The 18,661-nt window shown below is 44.6% G+C and overlaps 1 protein-coding gene across 9 annotated transcripts in view; it reads right to left on the reverse strand.

The window, feature by feature from the left end:
- The window catches only part of PXYLP1 (2-phosphoxylose phosphatase 1), a 70,678-nt gene that overhangs the window by 40,197 nt on the left and 11,820 nt on the right, over positions 1-18,661 (reverse strand). For 3 of the 9 annotated variants that reach the window (XM_045903660.3, XM_064587074.1, XM_064587059.1), the window contains exons 2-4: positions 11,199-11,321; positions 4,529-4,687; positions 2,586-2,825 (exon numbers count right to left, since the gene is read on the reverse strand). The gene's annotated coding sequence lies outside the window, so the exon portion shown is untranslated. Of the gene's footprint in view, positions 1-2,585; positions 2,882-4,528; positions 4,688-11,198; positions 11,322-18,661 lie in introns of all 9 variants that reach the window. The other 6 variants (XM_045903658.3, XM_064587082.1, XM_064587079.1 and 3 more) reach the window with 3 other exon arrangements.

Consider the following 18,661-nt stretch of genomic DNA (forward strand, 5'->3'; position numbering starts at 1 on the left):
ACAACAAAGAGGAAATGGCTTGCATCTTTACTAGGAATTCCTAAGCCAGGGTCTAGAGCTCTCTACCATCATCTGCAGAAAGCACATGCAAAGCTCTACTTTTCTACATTCCTTAATAAGCTGAGTGCCTTTTCGGAAAGGAGCTATATTTAGTTCCAGATTTAAAATACTGGGGATGTGCTGGGTTAACCAGATGGTGGGGATTGTGTGCCTGCCTGACTGCTTCTAGTTTTTAGGCTACTGACATCTCTACACATTTGCAGCTTTTCATTTGACACAGGCTTCAGTCTGGGAACACCCATCCTTTCCCCCTTAATACTCTCAGGATTTCTGCACCCTCCCCCTTCTGACCCTCCTTTGGCACCACCAAACACCAAATGCCAGGTATGTGGTCATAGTCTCGGTATTTCCACTTATGCTAGTGTGATCATGGCCCTGGAGGTGAGCACACAGCCTGGAGGGGGTGGCGACCTCGACCCCCAGGGAAAACACACACCTTCTTCTGGAAGCCTATTTTCCTAGAAAACTTGGAAAGGAAGGTCATGCTTTGTTCTTAACTTCTTTTTAATGGCTAAATAAACATGGTAGCTAAAATTCACATGGATTTGAATACATTTGTGTTTGCCAGCTGGAGCTAGGACCCCAATGTGTGTGTGTAAGCACCCAAGTGCCAGTCCCATGGTGGGACCTAGGGTGCATGGGTCAGAGAAAAGATGCCTTTGGCAGAGACACTGCCTCAGCACGAGAGACGGAGAGGAGCCCTGACATGGTGGCAAACAGGTGGCTCCAGAGACCGGCAGATCTGGGCCAATTCCCTGCTCTGCTGCTTAGTTTCTGTGTGCCCCTCTGACAACTAACGAACTTCATTTCTCTGAGTCCTGGGTCTCGATCTTTAAATGAGAGTGGGAATAAGAGAATGAGAGAGCAGGATGGCAGGGAAGTGCACAGCAGTGGTAGCAGGCATATGCTGTGTTTGCCCAGCTCTGGAGGAATCATACAGATCCCTTCACCATCATCTAGACACAGACTTGCCCTTTCCCCCGAGCTCCTGCTTCTTCCCCCAGTTGTGGTTCCTCTTCCAAATCCTGGCCACTGGCCACTGGCCACGTCTCTACTCGCCAGCCCCAGCTGTCGGGGCAGGCAGCCACGTTTGCAGCCTCATTCCCGACTCCCCCAGCATGACAAGTCTTCCCTTGGCTGACTCATCTGTGGCGTGCCCCGGCACCACCACAGGTTTTCCAGCCTGGAACATCTGTGTCAGTTTCTTTTGGGATCCTAAGAAGACGAGGATTACCAGCCAATGGGCTCTGTCTCTGTGGCCCGAGCTCTGGCCCATTCTCCACAGAGCCTGTTCTCGTTTCCATCCGTAGGGAGGAGGCTCGTGCAGCCACTCAAGAAGTCATGCAATCCGTGGGTTCCCTCCAGGCATCTTCCCGCATATTCCTTCCATGGGGGCTCTATGCATACGCTCCTGCGGTCTCCGCCGGACACGCCATCACATTTGTTCAAGTCATGCCAAGTGACAGCCAGACCTCTGGGTCCACAGTTGAAACCCCAGAGCCTGCTCACTCACAGCCCCGAAAATAAAGTGCATGGAAAGAGTCACTGCTACAGCAGCAGGGTGAGATGCTGGGATTATGACCTACTTCAGCACGGTCCTCACATCTCCTTGTCCTCTGACATCTCTCAAGTCCCACCACCTTCCAAGGAAAAGACGCTCTAGACTCAATATGGCATCACGACCCAATCCAACTCCTATAAATACTTCTGTAGAAACAACTGCTTTATGTTCCAGGCTGAACATGTAACAGTGACTAGTAGTCATCAGATGTCTACTGGGCACTGCCTTAGCGCCTGTGCTAAACCCACACAGTAAAAATACCTTAAATCCAGAAATAGAATTATTACTCTGAATTCCTGATGAAACAGCAAAAAACAAAGCAAACAGAAAAACCAGACAACTTTAATCTTACAGCAGATTTGAATGGTAAAGGAAATATTTTAGAATATAATTTTGAAAAAAGGACTAGTTGATAGGTACTTCCCTTTATATTATGGTAAGTACTGTTTCTGAATTAAGAGGAAAAAGGAACATGTCAAAGGCATTTTTACAAACTACCATTCTACCCCCAGAAATTTCCAAAGCCCAAGCCCTGGTCTGATTTTTACCTCATAAGAGTGAGAAATGCCACGTCTAATGACTCTGGTCTCAGGGTCCCCTTCAAAGTATACAGAATTTAGGGTTTTAAATATGACCACAACTGCTTGAAAGAAAAATGTGTATTTAATTATCTCTTATTTGTGTAGTTACAATACCATTACCAGAAATAGAAAGATGTTATTAAAAAAAATGCTTTAGATGTATTCTATACTTTGATTTTTTGGGTCTTAATCACTTTGGCCTAAGTAAATACGATATTATAATTAAAAAAAAAAAACCTAAGGCTATAATTGTGAAGATATTCCATCTAAATATGAACCAAGCAAAGGTAAAAGCTACATCTTAATAGTCCTCTCTATCCAATGTCACCTCAACGTAGAGTTTAATTGCAAAACCAAAGATGCTTGGCTAAAAATAAACCCACCTTAAAGTCTGAGGAATGATGGACAGACTTCAGAACCTCCTAGAAACCCCCAGGCCGCAGGGCAGACACCAAGGAAGCTGTGGATTCCTAGCAGTTATTCACATTCCAGTTACTCAAATTCCAGCTAGTGTGCATGCTCAGTTCCAAAGGTTGAAACCAAGTCGCTCATCTGGTCAATCAGTTGATTCAAAACCACCTTATTTCTCAAGATCCAATATGTGTCGGGTATCATCCACAGTGCTGTGGACACAGAACACGGGATTCAGGACACAGTTCCGCCATCTTGAAGCTCACAGCTGAAATGTACAAAAGTATCTATGGCAGAATGATACAAGATCTTGGAATTGCTTTAAAATATTGGGGAGGGGGCAGGTTGAAGAGGCATTAATAAATCAAGAGTGGCAAAATGCTGACAACTCCGGGCAAAACTAACAACTGGTTGATGGATCCTTGAGGATGTATTATATGATCCTCTCTGCTTTTGTGTATGTTTGAAATTAAAAGTTAAAAAAAAGAGAAAGGAAGCTCACAGTCTGGTCAGTGGAACAATGAGTAAAAAGACCATTACACCATATGGAACCAGTGCCGTGAGGCAGAAGCGGGAGTAGGAGGAGGAGACCCAGCAGTCAAACCCCAGGGAGGGAGGATAGCTTTCCTGCAAGAGGCTCAGCTAGAGCTCAGTCTTGAAGAGCAGACTGGAGCTGGTGCGTTTATAATTGCATTTTAAGAAAACAGAAGGAACCAAAGAGACAGCGCCAAGTGAGACTGTATGGACTGTTGGGGGGCAAAGGGGCGGGGTGTGTGGCACTGTTTGTGAGTGTCAGGAGCCACAGAAGGGAGGTGGGTTAGTCCAGGCACCCCACACCAGCTGCACATGCAGTGAGGCTGCTGTGCCCGGGGAAAGCTGGCTCCCCAGGGCCAGGTGAGCTGCAATGGTCTCACTCCCCTTGCCCAGGCCAGCCTGCCTGATGACCCCAGGAGTCCTATCACCAAGGGCACCAGACAGTACATGCACTGATGCCCACTCCCTCCCTAGAGCCCCCTCTTGGCACAAAGCCCCTGACTTCCAGGTCAGAGCAGGGGGAGTGTGATCCCAGGATCCATGCCACCAATTAGTGCCAGCTTAAAGGACAGGCTGACTTCCTGGACTGACCCTCATTTTCTGGGGCCAGGGTCCAGTGTCTTCCCAGCCCCAGCCTCCTTTGGGAATACAGGACAGGAGCAGGCCAGAGGTTTCCGTGTTCCTCTCAGAGGGGCGACAGCTTAAAGGATGCCTATAGGGTGCGTGGTGGTTCTCCCCTTGAGCGTTCTGCACTTTGCCCCACGGCTGACCCTCCCAGGGCTCCTCTCTCACCAGGGTACTCTCCTCCTAAAGAACAGCTGGTCTTCTCCCCTGGAGTAGTGAAAGGTGACGTAACCCATGGCTACGTCACGCACAGATGTGACAGAAGTGACAGGAGCCATCTCCTGGCTCTGAGGTAATGGGGCAGTGGGCCCTTCAACGCTGCAGATTGACCCCCAAACTGGCCCTGGATAAAGGGGAGCATCAGGCCCCACAAATCCCACCTCATGTCCCAGCCCTTCCCACAACACGGAGTTAAGCGTGTGGGCTCAGGGATCAGTTGGCTAGGGCTGGAGCCTTTCTTAAACCCTTAGGGAGCCACAGTTTCCCCACCTATGAAATGGGAACAACCACAGGCTCCACCTCACATACTGTGTTAGGGATAGTGAAGTTAACAGATTTAAGGGACCCAGCACAGTACCTGGCTCCTAATTAAGTGCCAAGTAAGTTAGCAGTGACTTCTCCTACAGTTTTAATACCTACGACCCACGTGTGAGGTACTCACCCTGATTCCCCTTCATCTCTGCCCCCACTCTAGAAATAGAAGGTCTGCAGGACCCTGCCAGAGAAGGTCAGAGTTGGGAGGGGGTTTAAACATCACCTGATTCAAGTCCTTTGGTTGACCAGAAGAGAGGCCAGGACAGATCAGAACTGGCAAAGGCTCCAGGCTGCTCGGGGAGACTGGCTCTAGTAACTCGAATCCTTGCTTCACAATCTGAGCGGCACCCGGCACGCTCTCCTTGTTACGTGCTGCCTCCCCCTGTAGAGGACATACTATGTGTGGCAGATGCTTCTGTCTCCCAGTGTCTGTCTGCTCTTTTTCCTTCCTAAGGGAATCCTCTAGGTTTTAGCTGGATACACGGCCACCCAGCTAGAGATGATATTTTCCTGAGTCCCTTGCAACTAGTTGTTGCCATATGATCAAGTTTGGGCCAATGAGTTGCGATTGGAAGTATTATATGCCATTCTGGGTCAAAAGGAGGCTGTCTGCCCTATCTCATTCTGAACTTCCTTCTTCACCATTTCCCAGGCTCTGAAACACTGGCATGGTGGGAAGCCAGCTTTCTTGATGCCCATGGAGACAATATCCTAGTGGATAACAGAGAAGAACCCGGGATGACCTCATGGGCCAGACTACCCATTTCCTTGACCGTCTACCAGCCCAAACTGTTTTGGGAGAGAAGAAACAATCTCACAACCTTTTAAAATCATTGTTATTTCACTTTTGTCGAAGCAGTCAAACCAATATCCTAACTAGGACCTGCCACTAGCACTAAATGACACTGGTCCTCTTCGTGGGGGCTCCCTCCGTAGGCAGTGATGAATAAACACACAGTCATGACAAATTGCATCCGGCAGAAAAATCTCATCACACATTTTAAAATGTCACTCTTAGGTATGATACACATGAGTCATGGTTGTAATAAACGTTGTTCTTTTTGAGTTTTATTTTTATTTTTTATTTTATTTTTTTAAAGATTTTATTTATTTATTTGAGAGAGAGAATGAGATAGAGTGAGCATGAGGGGGGGAGGGTCAGAGGGAGAAGCAGACTCCCCGCCGAGCAGGGAGCCCAATGTGGGACTCGATCCCGGGACTCCAGGATCATGACCTGAGCCGAAGGCAGTCGCTTAACCAACTGAGCCACCCAGGCGCCCAACCATTTTCTTTTCTTTTTTTTTTTTTTTAAGATTTTATTTATTTATTTGGGAGAGAGAGAATGAGAGAGAGAGCACATGAGACAGGGGAGGGTCAGAGGGAGAAGCAGACTCCCCACTGAGCAGGGGGCCCGATGCGGGACTCGATCCCGGGACTCCAGGATCATGACCTGAGCCCAAGGCAGTCGCTTAACCAACTGAGCCACCCAGGTGCCCTTATTTTTTTATTTTATCTTAAATTATCTATTCATCTACAAAGATGGCTTGGGTGCAGGTAGCAGGAAAACCTCACTAACGCAAAGGGACTCATCCATATTCTCCACGTTAGGAGTCATAGTGTGAGGAACGGCGGCTCCAATGCTAGTTAATTCAGCACCCCAACAGCGTCATTGGGGGGCGAGGCTCTCTCCGTCTCTGGTCTCTCTGCCATCCTGTCTTTGTCCTCTCCCTAGGATGACTTCCCCCCAGGATTTAAAGATGGTGGCCACACTGGCTGGTATCACAGTCACACTGGGCAATCTGTAGGGGGAGAAGGGACAATCCTGCACATTTCTCCTGGAAGCAAGGAAGGCTTTCCCAGAAACCCTCCAGCGGGCTTCCCCTGATGTCCAACTGCCAGAACAGTGTCATGAGCCCACGCGCAAACTCATCACTGGCACGGGGAATGGACCACAGCGATTGAGTGAAACCAACTGGGATTCACCTCCTTCCTGGCAGAGGCCCATGGAGGAAGGGAGAGGGTGGAGGCCTGCACAGAATCAGAGTTCTGTTAGGAACAAGGGAGCAAGGGGATGTCTGCAATAACCCACAACCGGAGAAGATTGGACAACACACACAATTATCCTAAAAAATAATGACAGGACCAGCACTTGTCAGATCTAGCAATCAAAGCACATACAGTCCTAATTATATGTTTAAGGGACATCAGTGCTGGTTTGCTCAGGTATAATTCCGCGGTGACAAACGGGAGGGCAGCATCCCTCACATAGCATGTCCTACCAACAAGACCGTTTATTCTATATTTTACATGTGTTTAAATATGCAACATGAATTATTTACCTACCATTTCTTTCCAGAAAGGATGTGAGGCAGATAATCTACAGATTTAGTATTTTTAATCCCTGAAATATTAGGGTTTTTTTCCCCCCATTTCTGAACTGTACCTTCCTGCCCCTCTCTCCTTTGAGGTTTTTCCCCCCAGCTCTACAAAGGATAAACCTGTCAAGGTGTCTGATCACTTCTCAGGACCGGAACAGACTGAAATAACTAATTCGTCAAGCCAGGATTTCCAATCTTACGTACTCCTCAGAGCTCTCTTTCGGATCCTATGGGAGAAGCCTGCATTCCGTCCAATGTCACCGCTTTGCTCCTTAAAGTTGCACCAGCAGCAACATCTGAAATTGGCATATTCTGACTTTAGAATATCAAGAGCAACTATAAGTACCTCAACAAAAAATGGGAGAACATGCAGTTGGCATGATTTACTCACCACAAAGCCACTTAAAAAAATAGAGCTGATTCTTTTTTATTTTGCAAGCAAACTGTGTCAACTAAAAGTTTGTTTGATGTCAAGGAAAGCACAAAACATTCAATAGGCAGGGTTGTAAAATGAGAAATACAAATGTACAACGAAGGTTTGCGGGGTAAAAGCCAAATTTTACGGGCAAAAAATAAAAAGAGCTTCAGAGGGCCTGAGAATCCCAGCAGTGCAATGTGAATCAGGCCCGTCTGGAAGTGCAGCTTGCCACAGCCCCTTTCTGAAAGCTGTGTTTTTCAGGTTAACAAAACTACACAGAAATGGGATTTTGTTCTAGATGGACGCATGATTGGGGGCACTGATGCATGCTACAGATCAAGGTGTTTTGACCAATGAGGGCTTTTTCAGGCTGGAAGCACACTTACCTACAGAGCTTTGACTAAACCTGGTGCTCAATGCCAGCTCATTCCATGACTCGATCATGATGAGGCACGGAGTACCAGGTCCCCTGTGGACCATCACTGCCTGTGCCCAGGGCAGGAACTCCATGCCCTTAAAATATGTTTTAGAAAACTTCTGGATGGTTCAGTGGGAAGTTGGCAGCCTCAGTGTCAGTACAGAATGAGTCCTCCTGCTCAAGGAGGTGGTCAAGTGTGGGTAGTCACCTGCTGGCGATGCTGCGGGGGACTGACACGTGGGTGACCTCTAGGAGCCCTCCATGTACCTGAGATCCAAGGATTCTCTGGTTCAGATCCCAAAATAAGCTCTCAAAACTTTTTTTTGGAGGGGGGGGCGGCGCCTTTGCACTTACAAACTCTACAAAAACAGAGCTAAGGGCATTGTCACACAGAATCACCGACATTTAGCTTGGGAAGGAATCTGAATTGCTATCTAGTCCAAACTTCCTTCCAGTAAAGTAGGGACTAGCACTGTTATAAGCTCTAAAACTTTGATTTGGCTTACATTAAAGCTGTAATTAAACATAAGCCTCAAAGTCAATGGTACTCATCATACACAATGGTGAAAAGCTGAGAGCTTTTCCTCTTAGATCAGGAATAAGACAAGGATGCCCACTCTCACTTTTACTCAACATAGTACTAGAAACCCTACCCAGAGCAATTAAGTAAGATAATGAAATAAAAGACATCCAAATCTGAATGCAAGAAGTAACACTGTCTCTATTTGCCTCTATTTGCAGGGATGGATATATATATATGTATGATATATATATATATAAACAACCTAACCACCAAAAAGCTGTCAGAGCTAATAAATGAATTCAGTAAAGCTGCAGGATACAAAATCAGTATACGAAAATCAGTTGCACTTCTATACACTAACAACAAATTCTCAGAAAAAGAAATTAAGAAATAATCCCACTTACAATCACATCAAAAAGAATAAAATATCCAAAATATATAAAGAACTCATAAAACTTGATAGCAAAAAAACCCCCCAAACCACAATCCCCCCCAATTTGATTAAAAAAATGTGGAGAGGAACTGCATAAATATTTTTCCAATGAAGATGTACAAATGGCCAACAGGTACATAAAGAGATGCTCAACATTCCTGATCTACAGAGAGATACAAAATACAATTCAAAACCACAGTGAGATATCACTTCACATCTATTAGAATGGCTATTATCAAAACAATGGCTATATTACAAGAGATAGTAAGTGTTGGGGAGAACATGGAGAAAAGGAACCCTTGTGCACTACTTGGGGGATGCAAACTGGGGCAGTCACTGTGGAAAACTGTACGGAGGTCCCTCAAAAAATTAAAAATAGAACTACCCTATGATCCCACAATCCCACTTCTGGGTATACATCTGAAGGAAACAAAGTCAGTATTTTGAAGAGATATCTGTACCCCACATTTATAATAGCTAAGGCATGGAAACAACTTAAGTGTCCATTGACAGATAAACAGATAAAGAAAATGTGGAATATATATATATATAAAATGGCATATTATTCAGTTATTAAAAAAAGAAGGAAATCCTATCATTTGCAACAACATGGATGGACCTTGAAGGCATTATGCTAAGTGAAATGTCCATTACACTAAGTGAAATAAGTTAGACAGGGGAAAACAAATGGTCTCACTTATATGTGGCATCTAAAAAAGCCAAATTCCTAGAAACAGAAGAGTTTGATGGCTGTCAGAGGCAGGGGTGCAGGTTAGGGGAAATGGGTGAAGGTGGTCAAAAGGTACGAACTTCTGGTTATAAGATAAGTAAGTCCTGGGGATATAATGGATAGTACAGTGGCTACAGTTAACAATATTCTATTGCATACTTGAAAGCTGCTGAAAGAGTAAATCTTGAGGGGCGCCTGGGTGGCTCAGATGGTTAAGCGTCTGCCTTCAGCTCAGGTCATGATCCCAGTGTCCTGGGATCCAGCCCCGCACTGGGCTCCCTGTTCAGGGGGAGTCTGCTTCTCCTTCTCCCTCTGCTGCTCCCCCTGCTTGTGCGCTCTCTCTCTCTCTCTCTCTGTCAAATAAATAAATAAAATCTTAAAAAAAAAAAAAATTTAAAAAAGATAAAAACTGGGACGCCTGGGTGGCTCAGTTGGTTAAGCATCTGCCTTCCAGTTGGGTCATGATCCCAGGGTCGTAGGATCGAATTCTGCACTGGGCTCCCTGCTCAATGGGGAGCCTGCTTCTCCCCCTGCCTGCTGCTCCCCCTGCTTATGCTCTCTCTCTCTCTGACAAATAAATAAATAAAATCTTAAAAAAAAAAAAAGTAAATCTTAGAAGTTTTCATCACAAGAAAAAATATTGTAAATGTGTGAGGAGATGGATGTTAACCAAACTTGTGATAATTTCACAATACATACACATATACCCATATCAAATCTTTACGTTGTACACCTTAACACAATGTTATATGTCAACTGTATCTCGATAAAGCTGAAAGGGAAAGAAAATAGGATATAACTTGATGTTGAATAATAGAAATGTACAGTGTTAATAAAATAATCCAAAGGAAAAAAGCACACTTGAGAGCAGCAAATTATAGAAGGCAGAGCTTCCACTAGCCTGGGTCCCCAGATCCCTGTATGGAGCTCATGAACCCCCCTCCTTGATACCACTGTCTTGGAACCAAGCTGGACTGCTTTTATATGGGAAAAATAATCCATGTTAAGCCGCTGAAATTTAGGAATTTGTTACAGCAGCTTAACACAAATCCTTATACTTGTCTATATATATAGGCTTTTGATAAAGATTAAACAAAATAAGGGGCGCCTGGGTGGCTCAGTCGTTAAGTGTCTGCCTTGGGCTCAGGTCATGATCCCAGGATCCTGGGATCGAGCCCCGCATCGGGCTCCCTGCTCCGCGGGAGGCCTGCTTCTCCTTCTCCCACTCCCCCTGCTTGTGTTCCCTCTCTCGCTGTGTCTCTCTCTGTCAAATAAATAAATAAAATCTTTAAAAAAAAATAAAATAAAATAAAAAAGAAGGCAGTAGACTGTATGTATTTACTTGGTTATAAATGCAGTATTTCTGAAAGGATATCCAACGAAGTGGTGTGTGTTGGTTGCTTCTGGGGAGAGGAACCTGGGTTACTGAGGGACATGAGTGGTAGGGATACTTGATTGTATATCCTTGTACTTTTGAATTGCTTTTTGTGCCTTCCCCCCCCCCCTTTTGTACTTTTTAAAAAAATTCTAGTTGAAGGGCGCCTGGGTGGCTCAGTCGTTAAGTGTCTGCCTTCGGCTCAGGTCATGATCCCGGGGTCCTGGGATCGAGCCCCGCATCGGGCTCCCTGCTCCACGGGAAGCCTGCTCCTCCCTCTCCCACTCCCCCTGCTCGTGTTCCCTCTCTCGCTGTGTCTCTGTCAAATAAATAAATAAAATCTTAAAAAAAAAAGAAAAAAAGGTTAAACAAAATAATATATATAAAACACCTGAGTTATGGTTAATTTCTTTTCATTTTTGGTCTGCTACCCACCTGAAAATATACCAATACCCCAATAAAATCAATTTTTTTGCTTTGGAGCAAGGGGAGTTTTCTAGGAATATTCAAATGCAGATTGGGGCAAGCCCCATAAACTTATTATCAAGCAACATTTTCAGGAGAGTTTTGGTCATTTACATCTTTAAAACACTCTGTCATCTGGAATATGATACTTACCTTGAAACCTAACTTGAAGCTGAGGGAGGTAGAGGCCTTGAAACAAAGATGTCACTTGGTAGATGGTAGACCCTTTCAAGTCTTCCAGAGGGGGCCATGCCTACCTGTAAATCACTAGGTGTTCTAAAAAAAAAAAAAAAAAAAAGTCAGTGGTACTTAATTAATGAGAAATGGGGAAGAAGCTGTTCACACAAGTGCTTCTGAGGATGCCAAGCACCGGGGTGGTCATGATCTTTGTTTACACATCAGTTTCACAAACTTAAACTAAATGAAAAAATACTTATTCTGTATTATCATCATAAAATTGAGTTTCTAAATTGAGTTTCTCAGTATGTCTACTAAAAGAGCAAAGAGCTATCCTGTAATATTTAGTCATCTTCCAAGGTTTCCTGGTTATTAATTGGGCACTATTCATTGTTAACTGTTGCACTATTAGTTGGGTGTTACAGGACAGCATGATGGTAGGAATGTTTGCTGCAGGCCATGTTCAGCTAACAGTGTTGTGAGCCCTGTCAGCCACGGAAGATTGCTCTGCCCACCAACTCTGTCATAACTAACCACGACTGCCGAATCACTGACGTTATTATAACGTGTTTAATCAGGATAGAGATCTATGCTTCCTCTTCTGAAATTAGGAACACACCTGAAAAGTCATCTTCTGTAAGCAAAAGAAATCATTCTAACAGGTTAATTTAAAAACATAATGCAAAATCTTGTTCTTCCCAGAGGTTTGTCGTCGTCTTTTCAGTGAGGTATAATTTACATATAACACTGTATTAGTTTCAGATGCATGACATAATGATTCAATATTTGTACATATTGCAAAACAATCACCACAATAAGTCTAGTTAACATTCCTCACCATAGTTAACATTCATCACCACAGTTATTTTTTTCTTATATGAGAACTTTTAAGATCCACTCTTAGCAACTTGCAAATAAACAATACAGTATCACTAACCATAATCACTATGCTATACATTAAATCTCCATAATTTAATTATTTTATAACCGGAAATTTGTACCTTTTGACTCCCTTCACCCATTTTGCCCATCCCCACCTGGCAACCATTAATCTGTTCTCTGTGTCTCTGACCTCATTTATTTTTTTTTTCAGATTCCAAATATTAAATGAGATCGTAGGACTGTCTTCTATAATATCCCTGGCAGGTGGTCATCAAAACTTTGGGCTTTTAGCAGTTTCCTATAATACTCCTGGGATCCTGATCAAACCCTGCCCATGGCCTACAAGGCCCCAGTGTCAGTCCAGGCTCATCTCAGCCCCACACTATAGCCCTCCAGTCATTCTAGCAATCTCTTAGCCCCACAAAAGAGCCTTGCTCTTTGGGGACTTGGTGTCTGTGATCATGTATGTCCTGTGATGACCCAATTAGGAGGTGAGTCAGCTGGGCAGATGCTTGGAGTACCAGTCTGCAAGAGGCATCATCCCCCCTCCCTGCAAGAAAGAGCCAGAGATGAAGAAAACTATGACTGTCTGGAGCCATTTGAGGCAGGGGAAGAAGGTGGGACCCTCCAAGGGGCATGCTGGAGCCAGGACGCAGGCCATAAGACTGTCTCCTCTGGAGAACTCTGGTGAGCAGAGCCAGGCAGGTAGGTTTGTTTTGTTTTTTTTTTTTAAAGATTTTATTTATTTGACAAAGAGAGACACAGTGAGAGAGGGAACACAAGTAGGGAGAGTGGGAGGGGGAGAAGCAGGCTTCCCGCAGAGCAGGGAGCCAGAAGCGGGGCTCGATCCCAGGACCCTGGGATCATGATCTGAGTCGAGGGCAGACGCTTAACAACTGAGCTACCCAGGCGCCCCGGCAGGTAGGTTTAAAGCCAAGGATGAGGGCCACCTGGGTGACTCCGTTGGTTAAGTGTCTGACTCTTGGTCTCAGCTCAGGTCATGATCTCAGGGTTGTGAGATTGAGCCCAGTGTCGGGCTCCCCATTCAGCAGGGAGTCTGCTTGAAGATTCTCTCCCTCTGCCCCTCCCCCCACTCATGTGGGTACTTTCTCTCTCTCTCTCTCAAATAAATAAATAAATCTTAAAAAAAAAAAAAAGCCAAGGATGAAAAGCTAGGGAGAGCAGGGCATGAGTGTGGTGGTTCTAGAGCCTCAGGACTACCTTAATAGAATGGGAGAGAAATGATGCTGTGCGACCTCTGACACCAGGTCAGAAGAGTCCATGAGATTCTACCTGGCTTGGTCTCTCTCAGGTCACTTGCTTTGGAGCCCTGAAGCTATCATATTGGAAATACCACATGAGAGGTCACCCAGAGACAGGAACGCCCAACTGTTTGAGGCTTCCCAGCCCAGGCTTCAGACATGTAAGGGAACGTTCGGGTGATTCCAGACCGGCTGGTGCCTGAATAATTGTGCGAGACCCGAGTGATAAACACAAGCTGGCCCAGTCCACCTCCAGATCATGAGGATAACAGTAAAATGACAGAGGTTTTAAGTCACCAAGTTCTGGGATGATTTGTTCACAGCGGGGTAGTGATGAAGCGAGAGACTCTGTCCGGCTTGCTCCTACTCTTCTGTCCTCAGTACCAAGAACAGTACTGGCCCAGACCAGGTGATCAATCAAGGTTTGTTGGATGACTGAATGAGTGGACAGATGAATGCATGAACGAACAGGGGTGAGGTTCATCACAGCCACCAGCAAGCCATCCTTTCCGCCTTCCCCCCGCCGGCACCCTGCCATCTCTCCTCTATCCCAGTGATGTGGGAAACAAAGGCAGAAGAAAAATGATTAAAATCCCTTACTCACTACAGCCCACTCACAAGTGCTTGAAACTGGCGGAGTGACAGTCCTCTGTGGACTCAACTGCCCCCATGTTAATGCTTTGCTAAGGCAACAGGCAATCCTAGCCCAATACCTCCCCCTCCACAGGATCCTGTAAATCTACTTCAACATATAAAAATTCTTTTGGAAACTTCATATCTACCCCCCAAGATACATGTTGGCAATCGCCTGCCAAGCATATGGCCTACCTCCTCAAGGTCCTGGAAACCCTCCTTCCAAAATTTTAGACTTACGCTATCTCTAACCCCCTCCCAACTTGAGAGTATATAATGGGCCACTCCTCATGACCCCATTGCAGCCCTTTCTGCCCACAGGTCCTGTCCCCGTGCTTTAATAAAATCACGTTTTTGCACCAAAGACATCTCAAGAATTCTTTCTTGGCAGTCAAGGCTTCGAACCCTAACGTTCTTTCCTACATCACCTCCACCTTTCCCACCTAGCTAACTCATGATTGGCCCTCAGCTCCCAGCTCCAAGATTATTTTCTCAGGGAGCTGCCCTTGAACTCCCCTGTCTAGATCAGATCCTGTCTGACACTCTCAAGTCACCCTGTCTTTCTCCTTCAGGACACATCTCAGGACTATCATTACATAATCAATATAGCCACGCTGAAATGCTGGCTGTCCCCTGTGATTGACTATAAGCCACCAGACGGCAGCAGTGGGGTCTGTTCACAAGCATGTCTCTAGTGTGGGACAAAGCCTGGCCCAGAGCTGGCTGTGTGTCAGAACATTTCTGGAGACTGGTAACATACAGCTCAGCTGTTTTTCCTCACAAGGCTTCTGACACCAAATGTGTAGTGTTTTGTCCTCGTGTCAACCAATTTTCCAACTCTGTGGACACCAGCTGGGGGTCCTACAATTCAATTCAATTCTGACACTGACTACCCCGAGTTAGTGTCAGACTCCATGGGTGTAAGGGCTAAGTCCCAAAGACTGCCCCACTTGAGTTGCCAGTTACAAGTACTGGGTCCCCAAATTGCCCACTTTTGTCAGACCTGGCTACAAAGTCAGACGGGGGGGGGGGTCTCGCACAACCCTTTTTCCCCTTTCAGGTTTGATAATTTGCTCCAACAGCTCACAAAACTGGGAAACACTTTACTTGCTCTTACTGTAGATTTATTATAAAGGGTACAACTCAGGAACAGCCAAACGGAAGAAATGCATAGGACAAGGCATGCGGCAAGAGCACAGGGTTTCCATACTCTCTCTAGGCATGTTGCCTTCCTAGCACCCTGATGTGCTGCCAACCTGAAAGCTCTCTGAACCCCTGCTGCTTAGAAGGTTTTGTTTGTTTTGTTTTGTTTTTGAGGTTTCTAGATGTAGTCACAATTGATTAAATTGTTGGCCATTGGTGACTGATCTCAACCTCTGGCCTCTCTCCCCTCCCTGGAGGTCAGAGGGTGGGGTTGAAAGTCCAACCCTCCAATGGTGCTTTGGCCTTTCAGGCAACCAGCTCCCATCCAGAAGCTACCTACCCCCCCACCCCTTGCCAGCAGATATTAGCATATAAAAGACATTCTTAGCACTCTGGAGATTCCCAGGGTTTTAGGAGCTGTATGCCAGGAACTGGGGGAAAATTACCAAATATTTATTTTTATGATACCATCCTGTTTTTAGACGGTGCTCATTTTTACTGTTCTCATCAATATTGAGCTAGAATTGGCCTTTAACTGCTAGCCTACCCTCGACCAGGCTGTCCAAACCCACTCACACCCTGGTCATTCTCACTACACAGACCCCAGGGAACCAAGAAGTTTAGTGTCTTCTTCAGGTTACCCGGCAGTCAGAGGAACAGCTGGGGTCTGAAGCCAACTCTTCAGACTTGCCAGTTCCACCCGGTGTCCATCACATTACACCGCCTCCTGGATGTTCTCACTGCTGTGAAAAGATCTGGGAGAATCATAATCCCTCCCTTCAAACAACAGCCAGCAAACCTGCGCACTTTCCACAATGGAACACAGGAACCCGGCGAAGCTTCTTCATATTTAGCAGACACTCTTCAACGTCTCTATAGAACAAAAGCTCAAGCTGATGTTTACTTTAGGCACCTCCCTGCCAAATACCTAAGGGATGAGCCCCTGGGCAAACATCTAATTCCGATTTTTACTTTGACTCTTTTACTGGACAGAGCCCTGCAGAAGGTGTTCATTCTGCTTTCCTTTCTTTTCTATTACTTGTCATTCCCCAGGTCTTGGAGATTAAGGATTTAAATAAAGGAAGATAAAGAATATTCCAGGTGGGGGTGCCTGGGTGGCTCAGTCGGTTTATGCGTCTGCCTTCGGCTCAGGTTGTGATCCCAGATTCCCCGGATGGAACCCTGTGGCCAGCTCCCCTGCTCAGTGGGGAGTCTGCTTCTCTCTCTGCCCCTCACCCCACCCATGCTCTCTCTCTCTCTCAAATAAATAAATAAAATCTTAAAAAAAAAAAAAAGAATATTCCAGATGATCTGCAATAGTTCAGTGAGATAGCACTCCTGAAACTGAGCTTTTGAAGATAGTGCAATGACCCAGAAAAGAAAATGTGAACATTTTAATGTGACTTAATGTGAAAAACTAAAAAAAGATACAGAGCCATGCATTGCACGACTCTAAATTTTTATTTAAATGTGTGTGTGTGTATATATATATGCTTGGAAAAGCTGGATGGAAAAAAATATAAATTTAAAAATGACATGGCACGTCTCACCCTTTAGATTGGAAAAAAAATAAATAAATAAATAAAAGATCACTCATCTCTAGTGGATGTTAGTCCCAATGGGGACAAATTCTTTCACACACTCTTGCCAGGAGGGTTAAACTGGAACAGAATTTGTTAAGAATTGGTGGTCTAATTAAAACAGTAAACACACATATCCTTTGCCCCTAGAATTTGTATTCTGGGTATCTATTCTCAAAAAATGCTCGTTCACGTGTACAAAGCAGCAATAGGAATAAATATAAATGTCTGAAAACTTAAATATTCACCCATAGGGCAATGGTTAGAAAATTACAGTTTATGGTTCTGCCTTAAAAAAGGAAGAGGGGGGACACTTGGTAGAGCATGTGACTTTTGATCTCAGGGTTGTGAGTTTGAGCCCCACATTGGGTATAGAGATTGCTTAAAAATAAAATCTTAAAAAAAAAAAAAAGGAAGGAAGGAGTAGGCTTAGGTGTGGATGTGGACAAACCTCCAGATTCTACAAGTTACAAATGAATGAGAGAGGGTATGCAAGGGGCAGTGTCATAGATACAGAGCGTATCTACTGTGTAGGTAACTCACGTAGGTAAGACATTTGCACATCTCAACATATACAAGGAAATTTGAAGAAAACATGTAAACTTACAGAATAAGGTCTGGAAAGAGACAGCCTCTGTAGAGAGGAGGTTTGCAGAGACCCAAAACTGATGAAATCCCTTTAAAAAGGGAAGGATTTTGGCAGCAAACTGTCAGACTCTTCAGACCTGACCCCTCTATGTCTGACCACTTAAAAAAGGCAACTGTCGCCGAAGGTTCTGCCCGATGGATTCCCAAACAGAACCGAGTTCCTTCCCTGCTGGAACATCAGAAGCAGTCAGCGCCGAGCTGACCTGGACCAGACCCAGGCCTTATCTCAACTGTGCGCCCCAAGACCGACTTCGCGTTTGGTTTGTTAACGTCCTGCACCCTCTGTTATCTTGTTTGTTGTGTGGCTTGTCTTCTGCCCTGCTCCGTATGCTGTGTAAGAAGCCAGGTTTAATCACACGGTGAATTGCCATTGAGTTTGGAATCCTGAACCTGCTTTAGAATTGTGATTTAACGGGGTGCCTGGGTGGCTCAGTTGGTTAAGCGACTGCCTTCGGCTCGGGTCATGATCCCGGAGTCCTGGGATCGAGTCCCACATCGGGCTCCCTGCTCAGCGGGGAGCCTGCTTCTCCCTCTGACCCTATCCCCTCTCATGCTGTTTCTCTCTCTCTCTCTCTCAAATAAATAAATAAATAAATAAATAAATAAATAAATAAATAAATAAAATCTTAAAAAAAAAAAGAATTGTGATTTAACTTTGCTTTATGATTGAATAAAGCTGACATCGCGGAAAGATACAATCATGTGTGTGCCTTCATAGCGTGCTTATGACGACCACCAAATTGATAGTGGTCATCTCTATTGTGGACTTTTCAAAATTTACTCATATATTTTAATGCTTTGTTTTTACAATGCATTATGTACAAATAACAATATTAGTAATGACAGCAGAAAATGTGATGTTCTTAAGTCAAAAAAGCAAGCTATGATAAAGCATATACAGTTTGAGCTCAATTATGTTATAAAGAAGATATATTACAAAACTGGACCGAGGGGTTTGAAACAGGGCTGGGAGTGGGACTTTTTACTGTTACACTCTTTAGAATTTTGAACCTAGTGCTATTTTTTAAAATCATTAAAAGACAATTTTTAAAGGAATGCTGAAAAAATAAAATGGACCCTTGATGTTATGAGTGGTTATGACTGGGATTTACAAGTAATCCTACTTTTCTTTGAAACAAATTGCAAGGGTGAAAGACTGGTTTACAACTCTGTAAGTAGGTGGTAAGGTCCTGGAAGACTTCTCTCATTTATAGTTTTCTGTATTTTCCAAACTTTCTTAAACAAACATTTATTACTGTCAAAATTAGAAAAAAAGAAAGTTGCAGAACTT

Source organism: Mirounga angustirostris, unplaced genomic scaffold (genome assembly GCF_029215605.1).
Source record: "Mirounga angustirostris isolate CCGP_5_RB_7025 unplaced genomic scaffold, mMirAng1.0.hap1 SCAF_1, whole genome shotgun sequence".
Lineage (NCBI taxonomy): Eukaryota > Metazoa > Chordata > Mammalia > Carnivora > Phocidae > Mirounga > Mirounga angustirostris.